The sequence below is a fragment of the Lissotriton vulgaris genome, chromosome 7 (assembly GCF_964263255.1).
Source record: "Lissotriton vulgaris chromosome 7, aLisVul1.2, whole genome shotgun sequence".
Classification (NCBI taxonomy): Eukaryota; Metazoa; Chordata; class Amphibia; order Caudata; family Salamandridae; genus Lissotriton; species Lissotriton vulgaris.
This window is the reverse complement of record NC_141695.1, coordinates 840,042,781-840,055,308: the sequence shown is the minus strand read 5'-3', so window position 1 is coordinate 840,055,308 and position 12,528 is coordinate 840,042,781. Positions and strand designations below refer to the sequence as shown.

Here is a 12,528-nt window from a genome sequence, read left to right as displayed (position 1 = left end):
CTGTCCCCGTCTTATTCCGCATGTCTTTCCCCATCATCATGGCTTTCCCTGACTTTGCATCTCCTACCTTTCTCTCACTAGGTCTCTCTCTTCCAGCTCCTGCATTCCCCGTACTGGGCAATTCGACTTTCTTACAATCTTGGGCGAAGTGCAAATGTTGCTGTGCTCAGTTACATGCAGGCTAAAAAGCTTTAATATCAAATTCCCTAGCCTTTCAAAGGTTAGTAGAAACACATTGGCTGTGAAATGCTGTTAATAGCCTGGGACATTTATACTAATGCCTGCTCTGTCAAGTGATCGGCTGACTCTACGGGAACAAAAACTAGCGGGGAGAGGAAGTTCTTGTCTTGCTGTAAGGCTGGCATTCATACCTGCAGGATAAACCGATCCCTTGCTACAAAGCAGAAGCGTGGAAATCCCTTGTCACAACCTGCTCCTGTAAGGAGCTAAAACCAAAGTGCTGTTCGGCCCGATCCATGGAGCCACACGAAGGCTCGTTAGGGCATGACTTGTGCAACAGACAGCCAATATTCAATTTAAAAAGTCTATTAGATTTTTAACAAGTCACCCACCGCCATGCGCATTTTCTGCAACATCAGCCATCATCAGTGCGAGAGACACTAACACCGGTAGAGACAAACGACGGACTACTCCTTTATGGTAGCGTGGAAGGAAAAGAAGAAATAAACAAGCTGTGAGCGTGCACGTCCCGAAACCGGAAGTTCGGGAGCGTCACGGCTGTCGCGCGATGGCTGCAGAAGTCAGGAGGGGCGACTGAGGACGTCAATGGGTGAGTGGGGCTTACTTGTAGGGGGGGGTGTATGTGTGTGTGTGTTCAGGGGGGGGCGCGTGCGTGATTGAGAGAGGCGCTGTGTGAATGTGGGACAGACAGGAGATGTGCACGGCGCCAGGAGGCTGGGCATGCGCGTCCACGATGTTAAATCTGCGCGCGAAGCCCGGTTAGGTAAGAGAGGGGAGTGGAGGGGAGGGGAGAGGGAGAGGGGGTTGCCTGTATGTGTCTGCCTGCGTCTGGGTGCCTGCGTGTGTGTGTGTGTAAGTGCGTGTGTGCGCGCGTGTGTGTGTCTGTGTACATGCATGCCCGTTAGGCTGACTTGCTGGGAGTATGGGAGGGAAGTGCACGGCACGGGACGGAACGTGCGCGTTTGCGCACCCAAATCTGGAAGAAACGCTCATGACACACTTTTGTCCCTCATTCCCCCGAGTCCGACAACTAAAAGGCTGCTGCTGGACGCATCCTTCGGATGCAGTACCAGCGAGCCCTTATAATGCTGCAGCTGCGACAGGCACCGGGGAGGGGGGCGGGCGATTTGAATGTCAGCAGCCCTACATGCCAAGAACAGATGCATACTGGTAAGTAGCATATTCCGTTCGAGGCATGTGGGCTGCTGAATTCATATCTGTGCATAGACTGTATAGCAGTATCTCCTCTAGCGGTGGCTACCTGTGCCAGCTGCAGCTGTTTGAAAAAGAGTTTTGAGGACAGCCTGGCCTACAGCAGCTTGCGGTTTTGCTTGCACGTCTACACAGTAGTGTTTTGTGAAAGTGTGTATGGTGGTCCATATGGCTGCCTTACAGATATCTTCAAGAGGAATATTTCCTAGGAAAGCCATGGATGCCCCCATTTTCCTTGTAGAGTATGCTCTTGGGGGGACGGTTAAAGTGTGTTTTGCCTTTTGATAACATATTTGAATGCATTTAACTATCCATCTAACTATTCCTGACTTTGAAATAGGATTTCCTTTGTGTTGTGGTGCAAAAGCAACGAATAGTTGTTTTGTTTTCCTAAATGATTTAGTTCTGTCCACATAATAAAGTAGAGCTCTTTTTACATCTAATGTGTGTAGGGCTCTTTCAGCTACTGACTGTGGGTTTTGAAAGAAAACCAGCAGTTCTATTGATTGGTTGATATGGAAATTGGATACAACCTTAGGCATGAACTGAGGGTTGGTTCTAAGAACCACCCTGTTGGCAAGTACCTGCATGAAAGGTTCTTGAATTGTTAGTGCTTGTAATTCGCTCACTCTTCTGAGTGAGGTATTGGCAACCAAGAATGCAACCTTCCACGTTAAGAATTGTAGTTCGCATGAGTGTAGAGGTTCGAAAGGAGGGCCCATAAGTCTGGTCAGTATATATTTAGATTCCAGACTGGGGAAGGGGGGTGTCTTGGGGGGATCACCCTTTTTAGACCCTCCATGAAGGCTTTGATTGCTGGTACCCTAAACAGTGAAAAGTGTTGCCTGTTTTGAGGGTATGCTGCTATAGCAGCGAGGTGTAGTCGTATAGAAGAGTATGCTAAGTTACATCTTTGTAGATGCAGCAGGTAACATATAATGTTTTGTATGGAAGCGTCTAAAGGGTTGATTTGGTTATTATTGCAGTAAATAACAAATCTTTTCCATTTAGCTGCATAGCACGCTCGTGTGGTTGGTCGCCTTGCCTCTCTAATGATGTTCAAAGGAGCCAGATCGCTAGGTTCATCTGATTGGGATCTGGGTGTCTGATTTCTCCATGGTTCTGAGTTAGAAGATGTGGTGCAAGGCACAGTCTTTGATGAGGCACTACTGAAAGTTCTAGGAACGTGGTGTACCACGGTTGTCTCGCCCATGTGGGAGCAACTAAGATCAGCGTGAGTGAGTGAGTGTTGCCGTAGTTTGCGTGCCACCAGCAGGATTAGCGGTGCTGGGGGAAAAGCGTACGCAAATCTGCCTGACCAGTTCATCCATATCACATTGCCCTGTGACAACGGATGTGGGAATCTGGCGGCAAAGGACTGGCATTTGGAGTTTTCTTTTGTGGCAAACAGGTCTATTTCTGGGTGACCCCACTCTTTGAAGAATGGCTGGAGAACTTGGGGTGAATCTCCCATTCGTGTAGTTGTTGGCTATGCCTGCTCAGCAGGTCGGCAATCTGATTGTTCTTCCCTGGAAGGTGTTCTGCTAGGAGAAAAATATTTTTTTGAATCGCCCACTTCCATATGCTTTGTGCCAGATGGGACAGCTGTGGAGAGTGCGTTCCTCCCTGTTTCTGGATATAGTACATTGCGGTCATGTTGTCCGTCAACACCGTCTTGTTGTACAAGTATTTTTTAAATGCTTTTAGGGCTAGAAATATCGCTAGCAATTCTAGTTGGTTGATATGCAGCTTTTTCTGTTTGGTTGTCCAGAGCACTTGTACTGTGTATTGAAGGAGATGGGCTCCCCAGCCTGTCAGTGATGCGTCCGCTGTTAGTACTAGTTGTGGAACCGGCTCTTGGAACAGTCGCCCCTTGGAAAGGTTTTGTGGGTTCCACCACTGCAGAGAGTTGTGAGCGCGACTGTCTACCAACACTAGGTCTTTTAGTTGTCCTTGAGCCTGGTTCCATTGCCGTGCTAGGCATTCCTGTAATGGGCGCATTTACAGTCTGGCATGGGGGACAATGAATTTGCAGGAGGTCATCATGCTTATGAGCTGCATAAAGACTCAAGTTGGTAGAGAGTGTTGTGGCAGGAATTTGCGAATAAGTGTCTGCATACTGGCTATACTTGCTGAGTTTGGATATGCCTTTGCCACTGAGGTGTTTATAGTGGCTCCCAGGTATTGCTGTACGTGGGATGGTTGCAGATGCGATTTTGTGTAGTTGATTTAAAAGCCTAGGCTGTGTAGCAACTGAATTGTTTGAGACGTGTGTGCTGCACACTCTTGGTACGATTTTGCTTGTATTAGCCAATCGTCCAGGTTAGGGTACACATGGACGTGTTGTCTCCTGAGATGTGCTGCCACTGTCGCTAAGCATTTTGTAAACACTCTTGGAGCCGTGGTAACCCCGAAGGGCAAAACCTTGAATTGGTAGTGTTGACCTTCTATTGTGAACCTGAGGTATTTTCTGTGGGCTGGATGGATGGGTATGTGGTAATACGCATCTTTGAGGTCCAGTGTTGCTAGGAAATCTCCTTGCTGTAGCAACGGGAGCACTTGTTGTAGTGTGATCATATGGAAGTGCTCCAATAGTATATATTGATTTAGGGGTCTGAGGTCCAATATTGGTCTGAGGGAACCGTCCTTCTTTGGAATAAGGAAGTATAGGGAGTATACTCCTGCCCCTTGTTGGTGGAAAGGGACTTGCTCTATGGCCCCCTTTTCCAGCATGCATTTCACCTCTTGTTGTAGCAGGGTGATGTGTTCCGTGGACATAGGACGATATCTGGGTGGTATGTTTGGTGGTGTAGAAGTCAGTTTTAGGCAATAACCAGACTGGATAATTTCTCTCACCCACCTGTCCATGGTAATTGTGTGCCAGACAGGTAGGAACTGTTGTAGTCTGCCTCCGACTGGTGTTAAGCGGTCTGGAGGTAGTGTAATAAAGTCACTGTTTTGTGGCAGTGGAGGCTCTGGTGGTATTGCCTCCACGTCCTCTTCCCTTATTATTGTTACCTCTGTAACCTCCTCTGGTTGTGTTCTTGTTGAAGGAACCTTGTGGGTTAATTTTGTATGAGGCAGATGTTTGAGAAGTATTTCCTCGTGTATTTGCTCTGTATGAGGAGCGTCGAAAGGAGCCCATATGTTGCAGAAATTGCAATGCACCCATTGATTTTGCGGTTTGTGTCTTTTTTCATTTTATCCAAAATGGTGTCGATAGCAGGGCCAAATAGAAAGTCCTGATTGACAGGTTAGTTAAGAATGTTGGACTGCACCTCATTCTTAAACCCAGAAATACGCAGACATGCATGTCTGCGTAGTAAGACGCTAGTGTTTATTGACCTAGCTGCGGTGTCTGCTGGGCAAGCGCACATTTGATGGAGGCGTTTGATATGAATTTTCCCTCTTCTATGAGATCATTAGCTTGAGCTTTAAAAGTCTCAGGTAGGTGTTGCATTAGGCTTTCGAGCTGATCATAGTGCGCCCTGTCGTAACGAGCCAGTAGGGCTTGTGTATTAGCAATCCTCCATGAGTTTGAGGCTTGTGCTGCTACCCTTTTGCCTGATGCCTCTAGTATTTTTGACTCTTTGTCAGGGGGAGGTGCTTCCCCTGTTGTCTGGGAGTTGGCTCTTTTACGTGCATTAGCCACCACCAGTGAGCCTAGTGGCAACTGCCCTTTGATGTAAGTAGGGTCTGTAGGAGCTGCCATATACTTCTTCTCTATTCTGGGATTGATTACCTGTGCCCAGGCTGTATCCTTAAATATGTCAGGTGCATGTTTTAGAACTCCCTTTAACATGGGAAGTGTTCTGACACTTTTTTCTGCAGTAGGGAATGTGTCAAATAAGAAGTCTTCTTCCACAGGGTCATTATGCATGTCCACATTGTGGAATTGTGCTGCCCTGTCTATGAGTTGATTGAAGACTAAGGTGTCATCAGTAGGCGACGGCTTGGTAGGATAAGTGGCTGCATCAGGGATGGGATGGGTGTTATAAGGGTCTTGTGAGTCATCCCAAGGTTCCTCTTGTGGTTCAAATCATATAGAGGCTGTGGCTCATCCCCTGTGTCCCCCTCATTGTCCCTGTAGTGAGAAGGAGAGTAAGGAGCAAAAGGTGTAGTAGGCATGATAGGTTGAAAAGGGATGAAGGGTCTAGAGGGAGAAGTCCCAAAGTCCTTTTTCTTCAGTGGAATAGGGGAATGAGGTTCAAAGGCCTCTTTTTCCTATGCAGGATGGTAACTTTACCAGTCTCTGGATTGATATATATTTTTGCCTGGTCGTCTGATGGATCTAGGTGGAATAGTTCTTCCTCTACAGTCCTGGGTTGAGTGTTTGACTTTTTTGGGTCGATAACACTTGGTTAGTGGACGACTTTTGGTGTTTTGTCGGACTTTTTCGGTTCGGGCCCTTTTTTCGGGTCGACGGGTGTCTTCGGGGCGACCAGAACTTTCGGTTCGACACGTTTTTTTGTGCGCCGTAGGCTTTTTGGGATGAGTGTCTTTTTCCGAGTCGATGTTGTTTCTTGGATCGACTGGTGTCTTTGGAGCAGTTATCTGTGGGTCGACAGGTTTTTCCGGCCTTACTATGGGCTTCGGTACGGTCCCGTGTGCTGGGTCGACGGATTTCGGAACAGTAGGCTTGTTCGTGCCGGCGACCTTTTTCGGTTCGGCGCCCTCCGGCTGTGTGCCTTTGTTCGGTTCGACTACTTTTTTAGGGTCGACAGTTTTTGGCTGAACGGCCTTTTTGGGATCGACGTCCTTCGGGTCGACGACCTTCTTTGGCTCTGGAACCTTCTTCGGGACGATGGTACTGGGCCCTGGGGTCTCTGAAGGTTTTGGTTTCGGTGCAGAGCTGGACGGCGGGGCTGGCGAAACTTTTTTATGATCTTGGCTAAGGCCTTTTGGCGATGCCTCGACCGGAGCCTTTGGTAACAGTCCATTTGGTGTCAGGGCAGGGTACTCACGATTTGCCCCGGTGGGATCTCGTCATCGGAGTCAGAGTAGTCCTCGACGGTGACGATTTCTAGGTCCGAGTCTGGAGCTTCTTGGAGATCCGGGTCATCATCGAAGATGTTGTCCGGTTCAGGTGCCTGTCGCTGCATTTCTTGCCTAGCAGCCCGTCGGTTTCGAATAGTTTTCTTGGATCGAAACTGGGTTTCTTCCCTATGGTCTGGGGAAAGGCACTTATTGCATACTGGGTGTTTATCAGTATGTGGGAACTTGGAGTGGCAGTGGGGGCACCTTTTAAACGGGCTTCTGTCCATCGACGGTCGGCTCACGTGGCGCGAAAAGGCCCAACGGCCCACGTCGACGACCGATTCGAGATGGAAGTTTGGATCGAGTAGAGAGGTACCGAACGAGAACAATACCGTCGAAGTCGAAGGCCTTAAGAAAAGTTTTGTTTTCGATTCCGAAGTTGGAGTATAGGAGTTAGCATCCGAACCCAATGGCGGAAAAAACGGAGGATGGAGAAGATGCCCATGCGCACTGTAGTCCAGGGGAGGAGTCACCTATCTTGTGATACCTCAAAGACTCTTCCAAGACAACAAAGTGCAGTCATCCGGACCCAACACTAGACGGCGATCTATGCACAGACATGAATTCAGCAGCCCACATGCCTCGAACTGAAAGTTCAGCGCTACCATGCAGTCTCCAGGGCAGACAGTACTGGAGCCAAAGTGAGCATCTTGAATTTTTCATTTTTCAGGATGCAGTTGGGAGGGCGCTAGGCTACGATAGGATGGAGGCTTCCATCCTTTTTCAGCACCAGAAAGTAGTAGGAATAGCAATCAATACCTACTTCAGATGCTGGCACCCTTTCGATTGTTCCTTTACCAGAAGAGCCAGTAATTCTGTCAGACGACAGTAAATGAAGGTATGAGTGGCGGGGTCTGTTGGAATTGTAGAGCATAGCCCGCTGGACAGTCTGGAAGACCCAGTCGATAGAAGTCATTTCCCACCACTGGAGAAGGTGGTGCCGAATCCTGCCACCAACTGGGTGCCCAAAATGAAAGGAAGGTAAACTAAAGAGGCTTTGAGGTTGAAGCTGCTGGGGTGTGGGGAAGGATTGGGTTGACCTCTGGCTCTGGTTCCCACGAGGATTGTGGGGGCCACGTAGACAGTCACAAAAGGAATGTGATGCCCGTTACCTGTCGTGGGTTGATAACCGTTTGCATGTCTCTGTGCCATTTTTGTTTAAAGTTTACCTTTACCAACCAACCAACCAACCAGATATCGTTATATGGGTATAGCCTGCCTTCTCAGGCGTGCTGCCACCACCATTAGGCATTTCATGAACATACTTGGCGTGGATTTTATGCCAAAGGATAGCACTCTGAAATGGTAGGTTAGCTTGCCAGGACAAACCTGAGGTCTTCTGGTTCATTGGTATGTGTCGGTAGGTGGCTTTTAGGTCTAGGATGACCATGTCATTTCCCTTTTTGAGGAGTGGGATTACTTCTTGTAGAATTGGCATTTTGAAGTGTTGTGTTCGCATGAACTTTATTAGGTACCTGAGGTTTAGAATTGGTCTGTGTCAAGTCTTGTTTTGACAGCAGAAAGTAAGCTGACTAAAAGCCACCGCCTGCCTCCCCTAGAGAGGCTCTCTCTATGGTTTGTTTTTAAGAAGTCTCTCGACCTCTTCTTGCAAATGTAAGTTCCTGTTCCCTTAAGGTTCTTGTCTTTGGGGAAACATGAGGTGGTGTCTGGTGAGTTCTATGCAGTAACCATCTTATTTGATTTAAAATCCAATTGTCTGTGGAGACTGACCTCCATTCCTGGGGGAATCCTCCTATCTCTCCCCCACTGGTGTTATGTGGTGGGGTTCCTGGTCGGTAGACTCACTAGCTTGTTCCGCTTTTAGCAAGTTATCCTCTCTCTCTGGGGTTCCCACAAAAGGGCAGCTTCACCGGATGTGGTCCCTGCAGCTGAGCCGGTTGGACAACTGCTTGCTGACCAAAGCCTTGCTGATGGAATTCTTGTAGGGCTGGTGAGACCCCCAGCTCTGCTTGTTGGCTTTCTGTGGGTTGTTTCTCCCCTCCTGAAGGATTCTCTGAATTGCAAGGAATTGCCTGTTTTGTTCTTTATTTTCTGGAGGGCTTCCCCTGTAAAAGGCATGTTTATGACTGAAGCCTTCATCTTAGTATTGAATATGGACACCCTGAGCTATGCATGCCTCCTGAGGGTGGTGCCCATGCACACCTGTCTGCTGACGGTATTCGCTGTGTCCAGAGCTGATCTGAGGCAGGACTTGGCAATGTTCCAGCCCTCCTGGATGACTGTCTGCACTCTCTTTTTGAACCCCTCAGGAAGGTTCTGCAAGAGTGCTTCCATTTTTAGGTTTCATGTGCGTTGCAGGGCAGAGCCCTGCTCCGCCTCCGCGAGATTTTGTAGGAGAGTACTTTCAGTAAAGGGCTTTAAGCCCCGCCCCTCATTTCCAGTGGCTGGCGTCAGTGTTTATGTTAAACGGTGGCATGCCATTGGAAATTAGGTATTTGGGTTGCTTCCCTCTGGCTTTTTGGTGGACTGTCTCGCCTGCTTCAGAGCTGCAGTGAAGACTTTTCTTATCTGCTTGTTTATTTAACAAGCAGATAAGAAAAGTCTTCACGACCGTTGTGAATCAGGCAAGGAGCTCAGAGATGCATGGGGTCACATGGAGGACAGTCAGCCTGTCTTGTTTGATTAGTGAATGAGAAAGTGCAAGGTTTCCTGTTTTGCCTGTGATAGCTGTAGATAACTTTTACTGTCAGCGATAGGAAGCTTGCATCACTTCAATGCAACCCAACAGAAACTGATGAGTTCATTCACTGGAGCCCAAACGCAAAGCAGCTAGAACATCCCCTGCCTTGTTTACATGGAAGACACAGTGGACAAAAGCTCTAAAGCGCTCCCAGTGTCCACGAGGCAGGAATGCGCTCGAAACATTCAGGACATCAGAGTTCAGACGGGAGAAGCCCCCTTTTGATGATGCCAGTGTTCCCGTCGTTTCCAGCTCACCGTCTGGTTGTGCCCCTTCTCGTGTGTATATTACTTAAAATAGTCTTTCTGTACCTTGTCACGCATTCCATAATAGATTTCAGTGAGGCTCAGGCACAGGGCGCTTTCGGGGAGTCCTAGACAAACTGGCAGGCACAAACATACGGGACGCAGTGGTATTTCTAAGCTTCCCTCTGACGTCGGGGAGGCAGAAGAAGGTGGTGCAAAGAGTTAGAATACCGGACTTTTGCTGCTCCTTAAGAATGGCCCGGAGAACCTTTGTTTGTAGAACTCACGGATGTGGTACTATGTGTAGATAGCAAGGAAGGAGTGGTTTCTGTCATGTAACTCCAGTTCTGTAGTAGGGGTATCTCTGTTATAGTCATAATCTAGTGAATAGTCCCGCCCATGTGCGTGGACCCTGGAGCAATCAAAAATAATCTCTTAAAGTGTCAAAAAAATGCAGAACTGCACAGACACTTAAGAGAATTTAAAGACATATAATGCAGCCTATAAACAGGCTACACTGTCCAGTACTTCAACTAGAAATTCCACCAAAAATCCACAAACAGCAAAGCCTGTCCAGATTTCCTTTGCACTAGCAGCAAAAACCCTCTGGAATGATAGAGAGGAATACATGGACAGACAAGCCCCATAGGCTGCCATTATGTGGCTCAAAACAGGCTACTGTGCCTTTAAGAGAACTTTCCAGAACTTCACAGTATCCCAGAATGCACTGCAGGTCCCTTTTACTTTCAGTTCTTTTTGAAGTCGGAACACGCCAGACCTGTAGCATTCCTTACATGAATATCTCTCCACCGGGGAGGAGGGCGGGCGCTTATGACTAAAACAGAGATACCCCTACTACAGAACTGGAGTTACAGGACAGAAACTACTCCTTCTGTAGTAGGGGATCTCTGAGTATAGTCATAATCTAGTGAATAGAATGGCAAGCCCATCCCCACACCAAAGCGGCGGTGGAGAAAGAAATCAACACCACTACTGTGCGAACAAATTCCGCAGCGAAGCCTGTCCAACCTGAGCATCTGCCCTGGCATCAGTGTCCAGACAGTAATGCTTAGCAAAGGTATGAACCGACTTCCAAGTTGCGGCCTTGCAAATTTCTGCAATCGGCACATTACGGAGCAAGGCTGTCGTGGCAGCTTTGCCCCTGGTGGAATGAGCCTTAGGCTTAACTCCTAAGGTCTTATTAGCTTTCTGGTAACACAGTTGTATGCAGGACACAATCCATCTAGAGATGGACTGCTTAGAGGTCGCAAGACCCGTCCTGACCGATCCATAATTGATGAACAATTGGTCTGACCTACGAATATCTTTGGTCTTATCCAGATAAAACTTCAACACCCTCCTAACATCCAGGGAATGTAAGGACCTTTCCGCTGGAGAAGAAGGATTCTGAAAAAACGTAGGCAAAGTTATAGTCTGGTTGACATGAAAATCAGAAATAACCTTGGGAAGAAATTCAGGGTGAGTACGCATAACAACCTCAGCAGCATGAAATACAGTATAAGGTTCTTGGCAACACAACGCCTGAATTATACTCACCCTGCGGGCCGATGTAATGGCCACGAGGAAGGCCGCCTTCCAGGACAGGTGCTGCAACAAAGCCTTATGAATGGGTTCAAAAGGCTCCTCCATCAATCTGGACAGCACCACATTCAATTCCCATGAAGGCGAAGGAAGCATGACAGGAGGGAACACTTTTCAAGCCTTCCAAAAAATCTTTGATCACAGGGATCTGGAAAAAGGAAGTCTGTGAAGGGCTTTTCCTGTAGGCAGTCAATGCAGCAAGATGAACCTTAATGGAATGAACATTAAGGCCAGACCGCGCCAAATGTAGAAGGTAAGGAAGGATGACTTTTTCCTTGCACGTCGTAGGGTCAAAGTTCTTGGACGCACACCAGATACAAAATTTCTTCCACTTGTAAGCATAGGATGTCCGAGTGGAAGGTCGCTTAGACTCCTTCCGTATGTCCATGCAATCTTCGGGCAGATTCAAGTGGCCATATTGCACTATCTCAGGAGCCATGCCGCCAAACTCAAAGACTAGGTTGGGGTGCAACATCTGCCCCCGAACTTCGTGAGAAGGTCCGGCCTGCACGGCAGCCGTAAGTGCGGAAGGAGAGACTGGTGAAGCAGGTCCGTGAACCCCCACTGCCTGGGCCATTCCGGGGCAATCAGGATCATCCGTGCCCTGGACTGGGACAGCTTGATGAGCACCGCTGGAATCAGGGGAATGGGTGGAAAAGCGTACACAAAGCTGTTCGACCAGTTGATCCAAAGCGCATTCCCCAGCGTCTCTTGCTGGTAGTACCTGGAGGCGAAGTCTCGGCATTTGCTGTTTTCGGCTGTGGCGAACAGATCTACGTCTGGAGTCCCCCACCTTTCGAAGACTTCCCCTAGTACTTCGTCGTTTATGACCCATTCGTGGTTTTCCTGAATCAGTCTGCTCAGTGCGTCTGCCTGAACATTCTGCACACCTGGTAGATGGGTAGCCGTTATCGTCAATCCTCTGGCCAGAAGCCAGTGCCAGATAGTCTGCGCTTCCCGAGACAGGGTGCGCGATCTCGAGCCCCCCTGCTTGTTGAGGTAATACATCGTGGTCGTATTGTCCGTCTGTACAAGCAGAGAGTTGGTCTGGAAGGACGGATGAAAGGCCTTCAGCGCCAAGTGAACAGCTCTGAGTTCCAGGAAATTGATGTGATACGTGGACTCTATCGGAGACCACGTTCCTTGAATCTGTAAGTCTCCTGAATGCGCTCCCCAGCCGTGGAGAGAGGCATCCGTCACGATAGTATGAGTAGGAATGTCCTTGTGGAAGGAAACCCCTCTGAGGAGATTCTCCGCTGAACACCACCACTTCAGAGACTGAAGAGCATGCAGAGACAGTCTTATCTTGTCGTCCCAAGATCCTTTCCTCTGGTCCCATTGGTCCTCCAAGCACTCCTGCAGAGGTCTCATGTGTAGTCGTGCATGAGGAGTGAGGAAGATACAAGAGGCCATCGACCCCAGTAGAGAAGACACCGTCCTCACTGTTGTAGATGGAGCGGTCATAAGAGCCTGAGCCTTCCGAAGGAGACACGCTTGCTGACAGCGTATTGATGGTGGCTCCCAAGTACT

At 48.5% G+C, this 12,528-nt stretch overlaps 1 protein-coding gene across 2 annotated transcripts in view; it reads right to left on the bottom strand.

The window, feature by feature from the left end:
• The window catches only part of GPS1 (G protein pathway suppressor 1), a 299,438-nt gene that overhangs the window by 27,660 nt on the left and 259,250 nt on the right, over positions 1–12,528 (bottom strand). The gene's annotated exons all lie outside the window — the stretch shown is intronic.